Source organism: Triticum urartu, chromosome 7A (genome assembly GCF_056163025.1).
Source record: "Triticum urartu cultivar PI428250 chromosome 7A, HENAU_Tu73, whole genome shotgun sequence".
NCBI lineage: Eukaryota > Viridiplantae > Streptophyta > Magnoliopsida > Poales > Poaceae > Triticum > Triticum urartu.
Window position 1 is genome coordinate 569124013 of NC_141879.1, and position 12882 is coordinate 569136894.

The window sequence follows — 12882 nt, forward strand, 5'->3', positions numbered from 1 at the left end:
GACCCCTATGGATAGCAATGTACACTTGCCAGCCATTCATACAACCATCCCCTGTTGATCTTGTTATTACAAGATACCCTGAAATCCTCTCTACTGTTCTGAGAATATTTTGTGCCACTGCCCATTCCTTTGCAACCTGAAGACCCCTATGAATACTTTCTCGCACTTATCAAGTATCCGCCCATTCCCAGTTGATTATGTGTTTCACTAAGGTCTTCAAAATACTATTCGATCTTCCGAAAATCCTTAGCAACTTATTGCTCTTGAAATTCTTGCTGGCTTGCATTATGGTTAAACCCATAAGTATAGTAATCTTATTGGCAGCATTTCTCACTATCATTTTGAGTCCATTGATTCAGTATGTTGCGAATGCTTGCAATCCTCAGGATTTATCCTTTCGGCTCAGACATCATTTTAAACATGAGCTGGTTCTCGACCAATTGGATTGCCATCGATTGTACCCTTAAGTCTACACAACTTATCCATCCTTAATCAGAGCGTTTGCTTTTGATCCCTTGAACGGAAATCATAGTTCTTTTGCATTTGAGCTTTGATTTAGTCTGTTGTTTCTATAATCTGATCCCATTGCATCCTTCTTCCTCTAGTGGAGTACCGATGCTCACGCCAGATCCCGTGTGGACCACCAGATCCTTTGTTGGATTTTATCTGACATCGTCCTTCTTATTCAATAAGCCTATGAGCCTATCCTCGGATACATAATGCCTTTGGTAAATTGTATCCTCTGCTTGGTCAACCATGCTCTACTTTCGAGCTTGTGTTATTTACTCTTGAAGTTTGTGGTATATGTTTCCATGATACCCTGACGGGTTGAACCTATGCCTTCCTTAATATGTGTGAACTTGAAAGTTTCCGCGAGTCATATTCTTCTGGTATTTTGCCAGATAAAATTTCAACACTACAACTTCTTCGAAAGTGAGAGGTGAATGGATGGTTATACATTGAAGAAGTGGGAGTCGACCTTGAACTTTGTGTTCATGCCCATGGACACGATGGATATCTATCATGGAAGCTTCTTGAAATAATAACTATTCCCTTGATATATTATCATCTGGTATCTGTGAATTGATCCTTTGCAATCGTGGTTCCGACCATATTTTCTCCTTGATTCCATTTCTCGTGCATATTTGAGCACTTGTCTTCTTCAGAGCATTACTCTAGTCCAACCTCTACTTTGATCTGTCATCGAGTACTGCCCCCTGGTATCTCGAGATTATCATGGAACTGTATAACTTCTTATGAGATCTCCATCAAGTATTACATTCTTGCATCCCCCTCTGCATTTTTGACACGGCGAATGGTTGATCAAATAAGAGGAATCAACCTTGCTGTTGTACCGGAGAACTGATACTTACAAGGTTATACGGGTGTGCAGGATGTGTACCAGATCTTGTAGCGTCGTCATGCTTCGCTAAAAAATGGATTTGCTTGTTTCAGATGATATCTCCAGAAGAAATAAGAGTTAAAGTCAGAGTTGCATAGGCGTGTAAGCTAAGAGAGCGGTGAAAGGATATCCAAACATCGTCGAAACAGTGCACAAGGGAGTGATGTGTGGATACCTAGTTCGGGCCGGCGTTTGGGCATGCCCGCCTAGCTAGAGTGCGGGTCACTTCAGAGCCGTTGAGGGTGATGCGCTGGCGTTTGCTGGCCGCGCACGGATGCAAATCTTGAGTGGCAGCGGAGCGCTACGATGCGGTGGGCGAGACTGTTGGTGAAGCCCCAACGGCCTCGGGGGGTGGACGTGAGACGATGTGCTCGGTGAAGTAGCCCCGATGAGCTGGAAGACGACGTCGGTGAAGTGCACCTGATGCGGTGGAATTCGGTGTCTGTGAGGCACGTCAGTTGCGGCGGCCGACATTGTCGGTGGACCACCCGGTGCGGTGGACGAGGGCATAGACGAGGTAGCTCCGGTGCGGTGGTGAAGCGCGACCATCGTCTTCGTCATCGTCGTCCGGCATAGAGGTGGGGAAAGAGACGAGACTAGGGGCGATTCGAACTTTGCTAGGGTTGGCGGCGAATTAGGGATTTGAGCAATCTGGGCGCGGAAGGGGACGATGGAGAAGGGAGATTTTGCAGGGCTGTAATTAGGGCCGCCAGATATTTCAATCTGAAACGTGGAAGCGCGAACTTATTTTGTCATCGTCCTTTTGGGGGGGGGAGGGAGGGAGGGGGTGGATGGGATGCAGCTTCGGTGCCTTAAAGGCACCTGCCTTTGGGTCACTAACATGTGGGCCAGCCACCCGTTGGGCCCACATGTCATAGACACAAAGGTAGGTGCCTTAAGGCACCGAAGCATCGTCCGGGTGGGTGGCTGGGTGCTAAGCCACCGTACGACACACGCGACCACCACGACACGACCCTGGTCTGCCTGGTGCGCCTACATTTGAAAGGAGCTTTGAGAATGCAAACGAATCTTCTTTCATTTGCAAATGAATCTGTATGTATTACCATGCCCGTGTTTTCCTTGCAAATAATTAGTCATTCAAAACGAGATACTATAAATTAATTAATGAGGAGTTATTTGAAAAAACAACGAAATGGTATCCACGCTAATGTGGATTAGAGTGTGTGTGTCACATAATTAGTTATTTGAATTAGACTGTCTGTCACATAGCGATCTCCAATTCTAACGTGGATTTCACATTTCATTGTATCCACGCTACTTTTTAATACAAATTCATATGTATATGATGAACACCATGGTAGTGAGAAAACTATTGGATGGATTCAAACATATGACCTACAAAATAGCACAACAAATCGAGTCAATGTTAACTTTTCGAAACCTAGTATGGCACGAATTCGAAATAATTACCCATATGCATGGTCCTCAGTTCAAATCTTACAATGTACACTGAATTGAAACATCGATATTAAGTCTCGTACTATCTACATTCAAATGTTGTTTTTAGCCCCCCGCCCCCCGCCCTCGCACACACGCTACATACTTCCTGTATCGGTCAACCTTCCTCTTCTAACCACCTTAGGAAGCTATCGGTTTCCAACACACATTCATTCTTTCTCTCCATGTTTCGATCTCTAACTCTCTCAACTACACAACCCCCTTTTTCCACTCTGTTACCAAATGTATTTACCTCACACACCCGCCATTGCACCCCATGCCGAGCTCTCTCTCTCTCTCTCTCCCTCTCCCTCTCACCCTCTCGCGCTAAATACATGCATTGGCTAGCTAGCCCCCAACCTCTCGTGCGCACGCACGCACATTGTCTATCTAGGTCACTCCCTCGAGACTGTCTCACTCTTTCTTTCGCACAGCGGGCCACACTCGCTCAATCTCGCTCTCTTTATCTGAGTCTCGTTTAACCTCGTTTTCTTTCACACACAAATGATATATCTCCTTGTTTGGGCCTCGATCGACACACTCTATACTCTCTCACGCAGATTATCTATCTAGGCCAGTCCATCCAAGCCGCCCCACTCTTTCGACCTCATGGCGGGCCACGCTCGCTCAATCTCTCTCTCCCCCTCTATCTCTCTCCCTGTCTTTCTCTCTTTGTATGTCTCGATTGACCTCGCTCTTTCTCAGACAAAAACGATATATCACCATGTTTGAGCCCAATTCGACCTATTCACATTGTATACTCTCTCACGCACATTGTCCATCTAGGTCACTCTCTCCAACCCGTCTCACTCTTTCGATCGCACGACGACCCTATGTGATCAGTTGACCTTGCTTCCTCCGACGCATAAAATATATCTACACGTCTGTGACTGGATCATCTCTCAAGCTCTATCTTACAGCCCTCACCCTTGCCAAAAGCTCAATCGGACAATATCTCTCTAGAGCATATATATCTGTTCAATGAATGTCGAACCACACTCACTTTGTCTCTCTATCTATGTGTCTCTTGATTGACCTCGCTTTCTCATGCCGTATCTTCCACACATTGAAGCTACCTCTCCATCCCTCGCAAAGTCAGAGCTATTTACATTGCGAGGGGCACTCCAACCTTGGATTAATTTGTGTAGGCATTTATTTTGGTCGGTTTAGATTATATTTTCATAGCATTCAGCCCACAACTACTCCAAACACTATTGCAACCCCCGCAACTCCCCTAGTTGATTTCCCACTGGCTCGGTCATCGCTCTCTCGCACGTCCTTTCTCGCCTTCAATGTCGCACCATGGTATTATTGCAAAAAACTATGTTTTTCTCTTTAATTAGTATAAATAAGCTACAAAACTACACACCGGTAGTCCACTTGGAATGGAACAAATTTCGACTCACAAATTAAAGTGCTACAAACTACACACCGAGGGGCCCATATGTCTGATACATCCATTTTGCATCATGCTTTTATATCAATATTTATTGTATTATGGGCTGTTATTACACATTATGTCACAATAATTATGCCTATTATCTCTTATTTTACAAGGTTTACATAAGGAGGGAGAATGCCGGCAGCTGGAATTCTGGCTGGAAAAGGAGCAAATATTAGAGACCTATTCTGCACAGCTCCAAAAGTCCTAAAACTTCACGGATGATGTTTTCCAAATATATAAAAAACATTGGGCACAAGAACTTCACCAGGGGGCCACACCCTGCCCACGAGGGTGGGGGGCACGCCCTACCCCCCTGGGCGCGCCCCCTACCTCGTGGGCCCCCTGGTGGTCCTCCGGTGACCATCTTCTGCTATATGGACTCTTTCGATGGAAAAATAATCATAAGCCATCTTCTCGGACGAAACTCCGCCGCCACAAGGCGGAACCTTGGCGGAACCAATCTAGGGTTCTGGCGGGGCTGTTCTGCCGGGGAAACTTCCCTCCCGGAGGGGGAAATCATCGCCATCGTCATCACCAACGCTCCTCTCATCGGGAGAGGGCAATCTCCATCAACATCTTCATCAGCACCATCTTATCTCAAAACCCTAGTTCATCTCTTGTATCCAATTCTTGTCTTCAAGTCCGGGATTGGTGCTAGTAAGTTGCTAGTAGTGTTAATTACTCCTTGTAGTTGATGCTAGTTGGTTTAATTGGTGGAAGATCATATGTTCAGATCCTATATGCATATCAATACCCCTCCGATTATGAACATGTTTATGCTTTGTGAGTAGTTACTTTTGTTCCTGAGGACATGGGAGAAGTCTTGCTATTAGTAGTCATGTGAATTTGGTATTCGTTCGATATTTTGATGAGATGTATGTTGTCTCTCCTCTAGTGGTGTTATGTGAACGTCGACTACATGACACTTCACCATTTTTTGGGCCTAGAGGAAGGCATTGGGAATTAATAAGTAGATGATGGGTTGCTAGAGTGACAGAAGCTTAAACCCTAGTATATGCGTTGCTTCGTAAGGGGCTGATTTGGATCCATATGTTTCATGCTATGGTTAGGTTTACCTTAATACTTTTGTTGTATTTGCGGATGCTTGCAATAGAGGTTAATCATAAGTGGGATGCTTGTCCAAGTAAGGGCAGCACCCAAGCACCGGTCCACCCACATACCAAATTATCAAAGTACCGAACGCGAATCATATGAACGTGATGAAAACTAGCTTGACGATTTTCCCATGTGTCCTCGGGAGCACTTTACATCTTATAAGAGTTTGTCCAGGCTTGTCCTTTGCTACAAAAAGGATTGGGCCACCTTGCTGCACCTTATTTACTTTTGTTACTTGTTGCTCGTTACAAATTATCTTATCACAAAACTATCTGTTACCACTTATTTCAGTACTTGTAGAGAATACCTTGCTGGAAACCGCTTATCATTTCCTTCCGCTCCTCGTTGGGTTTGACACTCTTACTTATCGAAAGGACTACGATAGATCCCCTATACTTGTGGGTCATCAAGACTCTTTTCTGGCATCGTTGCTGGGGAGTGAAGCGCCTTTGGTGGGTGGAATTTGGTAAGGAAAAATTTATATAGTGTGCTGAAATTTACTGTCACTCGTTACTATGGAAAGTAATCCTCTGAGGGGCTTGTTTGGGGTATCTTCACCCCGACTAGTAGAGCAAAGATTTGCTCCTCAACCTACTGAACCTACTGAAAATGAAAATGCTTCCTTTGAAATTCCTTTGGGTATGGTAGAAAAACTGCTAGCTAATCCTTTTTTAGGAGATGGAACAAAACATCCTGATGAGCATCTAATATATGTGGATGAAGTTTGTGGATTATTTAAGCTTGCAGGTGTACCCGGAGATGTTGTTAAGAAGAAGGTCTTCCCTTTATCTTTGACGGGAGATGCATCGACATGGTATAGGCTATGTGATGATATGGAGTCTTGGAACTACAAACGATTGAAATTGGAATTTCATCAAAAGTTTTATCCTATGCATCTTGTTCATCGTGATCGCAATTATATATATAATTTTTGGCCTCGCGAAGGAGAAAGCATCGGTCAAGCTTGGTGGAGGCTTAAATCAATGTTATATTCATGCCCCAATCATGAGCTCTCAAGAGAAATGATTATTCAAAATTTTTATGCTCGGCTTTCTGGTAACAATCGCACCATGGTTGATACTTCTTGTGCTGGCTCTTTTATGATGAAGACTATTGAATTCAAATGAAATTTATTGGAAAGAATTAAATGCAACTCCGAAGATTGGCACCTCGACAATGCTAAGGAGTCAGGTATGACACCTAGTTTTGATTGTGTTAAATCTTTTATGGATACCGATATTCTTCATAAATTTATCACTAAATATGGACTTGACTCTGAGATAGTAGCTTCTTTTTGTGAATATTTTGCTTCTTATGTTGATCTCCCCAAGGAGAAGTGGTTTAAATACCATCCTCCCATAGAAGTAAAAGTAGCTGCACCTATTAAAGTTGAAGAAAAGTCTATTACTTATAATGATCCTATTGTTCCTACTTCTTATGTTGAGAAACCGCCTTTCCCTGTTAGGATAAAGGATCATGATAAAGCTTCAACTGTGGTTCATAAAAGCAATATTAAAACATATACACCTCCTGAGCAAGTTAAAGTTGAACCTAATATTGCTATTGTTAAAGATCTCTTGTTTGATAATATAGATGGGCATGTTATTTATTTCTGTAATGAAACTATTAGAATTGCTAAACCCTGTGATACAGATAAACCTAGACCTATGGTAGGCATGTCTGTTATTTCTGTTAAAATAGGAGATCATTGTTATCATGGCTTATGTGATATGGGTGCTAGTGCTACTGCAATACCTTATTCTTTATACCAAGAAGTTATGCATGATATTGCACCTACTGAGATGGAAGATATTGATGTTACAATTAAACTTGCTAATAGAGATACTATTTCACCAATGGGAATTGTTAGAGATGTTGAAGTCTTGTGTGGGAAAACTAAATATCCTGCTGATTTTCTTGTTCTTGGTTCCCCACAAGATAGTTTTTGTCCCGTTATATTTGGTAGACCCTTCTTAAATACTGTTAATGCTACCATAGATTGCAAAAGGGATGTTGTTACTGTCGGTTTAGATGATATGACTCATGAATTTAATTTTTCTAAATTTAGTAGACAACACCGTGAAGAAGAATTACCTAGTAAGGATGAAATTATTGGTCTTTCTTCTATTGCCGTACCTCCTAGTGATCCTTTAGAACAATATCTGCTAGACCATGAAAATGATATGTTTATGAATGAAAGAAGGGAATTAGATGAAGTATTCTTTAAACGGGGAACCTATTCTGAAAAACAATTTACCTGTTGAAATCCTAGGGGATCCTCCTCCACCTAAGGGTGATCCCGTGTTTGAGCTTAAACCGTTACCTAATACTCTTAAATATGCTTATCTTGATGAGAAAAGGATATACCCTGTTATTATTAGTGTTAACCTTTCAGAACATGCAGAAGAGAGATTATTGAAAACTCTGAAGAAGCACCGTGCTGCTATTGGGTATACTCTTGATGATCTTAAGGGCATTAGTCCCGCTCTATGTCAACATAAAATTAATTTGGAAGAAGATGCTAAACCAGTTCGTGATCATCAACGCCGTCTGAATCCTAAAATGAAAGAAGTGGTAAGAAAGGAGATACTAAAGCTCCTTGAGGTAGGTATAATTTATCCCGTTGCTGATAGTAAGTGGGTAAGTCCTTTCCATTGTGTCCCTAAGAAGGAAGGTATTAATGTTGTTCCTAATGATAAATATGAATTGATTCCTCAGAAAATTATTACTGGTTATATGATGGCAATTGATTTCCGCAAATTAAATAAGGCTAATAAAAAAGATCATTACCCCTTACCTTTTATCGATCAAATGCTAGAAAGATTATCCAAACATACACATTTTTGCTTTCTAGATGGTTATTCTGGTTTCTCTCAAATACCTGTGTCAGCCAAAGATCAATCAAAGACTACTTCTACATGCCCTTTTGGTACTTTTGCTTATAGACGTATGCCTTTTGGTTTATGTAATGCACCTGCTACCTTTCAAAGATGCATGATGGCTATATTCTCTGACTTTAGTGAAAAGATTTGTGAGGTTTTCATGGACGACTTTTCCATCTATGGATCTTCTTTTGATGATTGCTTGAGCAACCTTGATCGAGTTTTGCAGAGATGTGAAGAAACTAATCTTGGCTTGAATTGGAAAAGTGCCACTTTATGGTTAATGAAGGTATTGTCTTGGGGCATAAAGTTTCTGAAAGAGGTATTGAAGTTGATAAAGCCAAGGTTGATGCTATTGAAAAGATGCCATGTCCCAAGGACATCAAAGGTATAAGAAGTTTCCTTGGTCATGTCAGTTTTTATAGGAGGTTCATCAAGGACTTCTCAAAAATCACTTGGCCTCTGACTAATTTATTACAAAAAGATATACCATTTGTCTTTGATGATGATTGTGTAGAAGCATTTGAAATACTTAAGAAAGCATTAATCTCTGCACCTATTGTTCAGCCACCTAATTGGAATTTACCCTTTGAAATTATGTGTGATGCTAGTGATTATGCTGTCGGTGCTATTCTAGGACAAAGAGTTGATAAGAAACTAAATGTTATTCAATATGCTAGTAAAACTCTAGACAATGCTCAAAAAAATTATGCTACTACTGAAAAGAATTCTTAGCAGTTGTATTTGCCTGTGATAAGTTTAGACCTTATATTGTTGATTCTAAAGTAACTATTCACACTGATCATGCTGCTATTAAATATCTTATGGAAAAGAAAGATGCTAAACCTAGACTTATTAGATAGGTTTTCTTTCTACAAGAATTTGATTTACATATTGTTGATAGAAAAGGAGCTGAGAACCCCGTTGCAGACAACTTGTCTAGGTTAGAAAATGTGCTTGATGACCCACTACCTATTGATGATAGCTTTCCTGATGAGAAATTAAATGTCATAAATACTTCTCATACTGCTCCTTGGTATGCTGATTATGCTAATTACATTGTTGCTAAGTTTATACCACCTAGTTTCACATACCAGCAAAAGAAAAAGTTCTTTTATGATTTGAGGCATTACTTTTGGGATGACCCACATCTTTATAAAGAAGGAGTAGATGGTGTTATTAGACGTTGTGTACCTGAGCATGAACAAGAACAGATCCTATGCAAGTGTCACTCCGAAGCTTATGGAGGACACCATGCTAGAGATAGAACTGCACATAAGGTACTGCAATCTGGTTTTTATTGGCCTACTCTCTTCAAGGATGCCCTTAAGTTTGTCTTATCTTATGATGAATGTCAAAGAATTGGTAATATTAGTAGACGTCAAGAAATGCCTATGAATTATTCACTTGTTATTGAACCATTTGATGTTTGGGGCTTTGACTATATGGGACCTTTTCCTTCCTCTAATGGTTATACACATATTTTAGTTGATGTTGATTACGTTACTAAGTGGGTAGAAGCTATTCCAACTAGTAGTGCTGATCATAACACTTCTATTAAAATGCTTAAAGAAGTTATTTTTCCAAGGTTTGGAGTCCCTAGATATTTAATGACTGATGGTGGTTCACATTTTATTCATGGTGCTTTCCGTAAAATGCTTGCTAAATATGATGTTAATCATAGAATTGCATCCCCTTATCACCCTCAGTCTAGTGGTCAAGTAGAATTGAGTAATAGAGAACTCAAATTAATTTTGCAAAAGACTGTCAATAGGTCTAGAAAGAATTGGTCCAAGAAACTAGATGATGCATTATGGGCCTATAGAACTGCATATAAACATCCTATGGGTATGTCTCCGTATATAATGGTCTATGGAAAAGCATGCCACCTACCTCTCGAACTAGAATACAAGGCTTATTGGGCTATTAAAGAACTTAATTATGATTTTAAACTTGCCGGTGAGAAGAGGTTATTTGATATTAGCTCACTTGTTGAATGGAGAACCCAGACCTACGAAAATGCCAAGTTGTTTTATGAAAAGGTTAAAAGGTGGCATGATAAAAGGATACAAAAGCGTGAGTTTAATGTAGGTGATTATGTATTGCTATACAACTCTCGTTTAATATTTTTTGCAAGAAAGCTTCTCTCTAAATGGGAAGGTCCTTACGTTATCGAGGAGGTCTACCGTTTCGGTGCCATAAAAATCAACAACTTCGAAGGCACAAATCCGAAGGTGGTGAACGGTCAAAGAATCAAACACTATATCTCAGGTAATCCTATATATGTTGAAACCAATGTTATTGAAACCGTAACCCCGGAGGAATACATAAGGGACACTTTCCGGAACGTTTCAGGCTCCGAAAAGGAATAGGTATGTGGTACGGTAAGTAAACCGACTCCAAAATAGTTTTTAAGGAAATATTTCTCTGTTTTGGAATATTTAGAAAAATAGAAAAATAAGCAGCAGTCCGGGAAGGACACGAGGGCTCCACGAGGGTGGAGGGCTCGCCTACCCCCCTGAGCGTGCCCCCTACCTCGTGGGCACCTCGTGTGCTCTCCGGACTCCGTTTTCTTACATGACACGTATTTTGGTCAGTAAAAATTCATTATATAACCTCCCGGGGGTTTTGACTCCCGTATCACGCAAAAATCTTCTGCCTTTGTTTCGAGCTATTTTCTGTCAAGGTTCTCAAGGCCAGGCACTATGTCGTCTCCCTCCTCCTCCAACCATGAAGGCAACGATGCTTGGCTAATGAAGATAGAGCTGAAGAGAGAAGAATCTATGGAGATCAACAAGGATGAAGGGATCAAGAAGGCCATGGAGGACCAAGTTCCAGCAATGGGAGACACCCTCCAACTAGACCACAATCTTCTTACCCCAACAGAAATCAAAGCTTTCAAGATGATTGAGTTGGCTCATATACAAAATAAGTATCTCACACGTGAAAATATTTTGTTGAAGGAGCATATCATCGCACTCAAGGGCATCATCCGCAAGCTAGAAGACCTCCTATGCTCGATGTGCGACTATCCATCATCAACAACTCCCCCTTCTTCTCCAACAAAGAAGAATTGAGTATCTAGTATGGGCACTCCACTTTGCAACTGCCAAGCTTGGGGGAGTGCCCCGGTATCGTATCACCATCACTTTTATCTTTACCATTTTTCTTAGTTCGATCCTTTTTGTAATATCCTGATCTAGTAGAATAAAAGCACTTAGTATGATCTAGTTGTGAGTTTTGCTTTATTACCCCTCTATGTAATCGAGTCCGTGAGCTATATAATAAAGATTAGTGTTGAGTCAAGGGCTTGATTATTTGGCCATGATCCTAAGTGAATAAAGGAAAAGAGAAATAAATAAAAAGAAACAAAGAGATCATGTGACTCTTATGGAGAGTAATGAGCTCACATAGAAAGAGTATGATGAATAAAAGTTGTTGAGAGTTGACAAACATAGTTTTGGTCATCGTTGCAATTAATAGGAAGTAATAAAGAAAGAGAGGTCTTCACATATAAATATACTATCTTGGACATCTTTTATGATTGTGAGCACTCATTAAAATATGACATGCTAAAGAGTTGACATTGGACAAGGAAGACAACATAATGGGTTATGTTTTCTTACATCTGAGACAAATTATATAGTCTTGGATCCTCCAACATGTTGATCTTGCCTTTCTCCCTCATGCTAGCCAAATTCATTGCACCAAGTAGAAATACTACTTGTGCTTCCAAATAACCTTAAACCAGTTTTGCCATGAGAGTCCACCATACCTACCTATGGGTTGAGTAAGATCCATCAAGTAAGTAGTCATCGGTGCAAGCAATAAAAATTGCTCTCTAAATATGTATGATTGATTGGTGTGGAGGAAATAAGCTTTATACGATCGTGTGATATGGAAGTAATAAAAGCGACAGACTGCATAATAAAGGTCCATATCACAAGTGGCAATATAAAGTGACATTCTTTCGCATTAGGATTTTGTGCATCCAACCATAAAAGAGCATGACAACCTCTGCTTCCCTCTGCGAAGGGCCTATCTTTTACTTTTATCTCCTATACTGCAATAGAGTCATGGTGATCTTCACCGTTCCTTTTTATATTTTATCCTTTGGCAAGCACAATATGTTGGAAAGATCCTGGTATATATGGCTAATTGGATGTGAGTTCTCATGAACTATTACTGTTGACATTACCCTTGAGGTAAGACGCTGGGAGGCGAAACTATAAGCCCCTATCTTTCTCTGTGTCCGATTAAAACTCCATACCCATAAGTACTGAGTGAGTGTTAGTAATTGTGAAAGACTATATGATAGTTGTGTATGTGGACTTGCTGAATAGCTCTTATACATTGACTCTTTCCTATGTTATGATAAATTGCAATTGCTCCAATGACTGAGATTATAGTTTGTTAGTTTTCAATGAAGTTTACGATTCATACTTGATATTGTGATTGAATTATTACTCTAGCATAAGGAATCATATGACAAGAATTATATAAGTTGTTGTTCTAAGAATGATCATGATGCCCTCATGTCCATATTTTATTTTTATCGACACCTCTATCTCTAAACATGT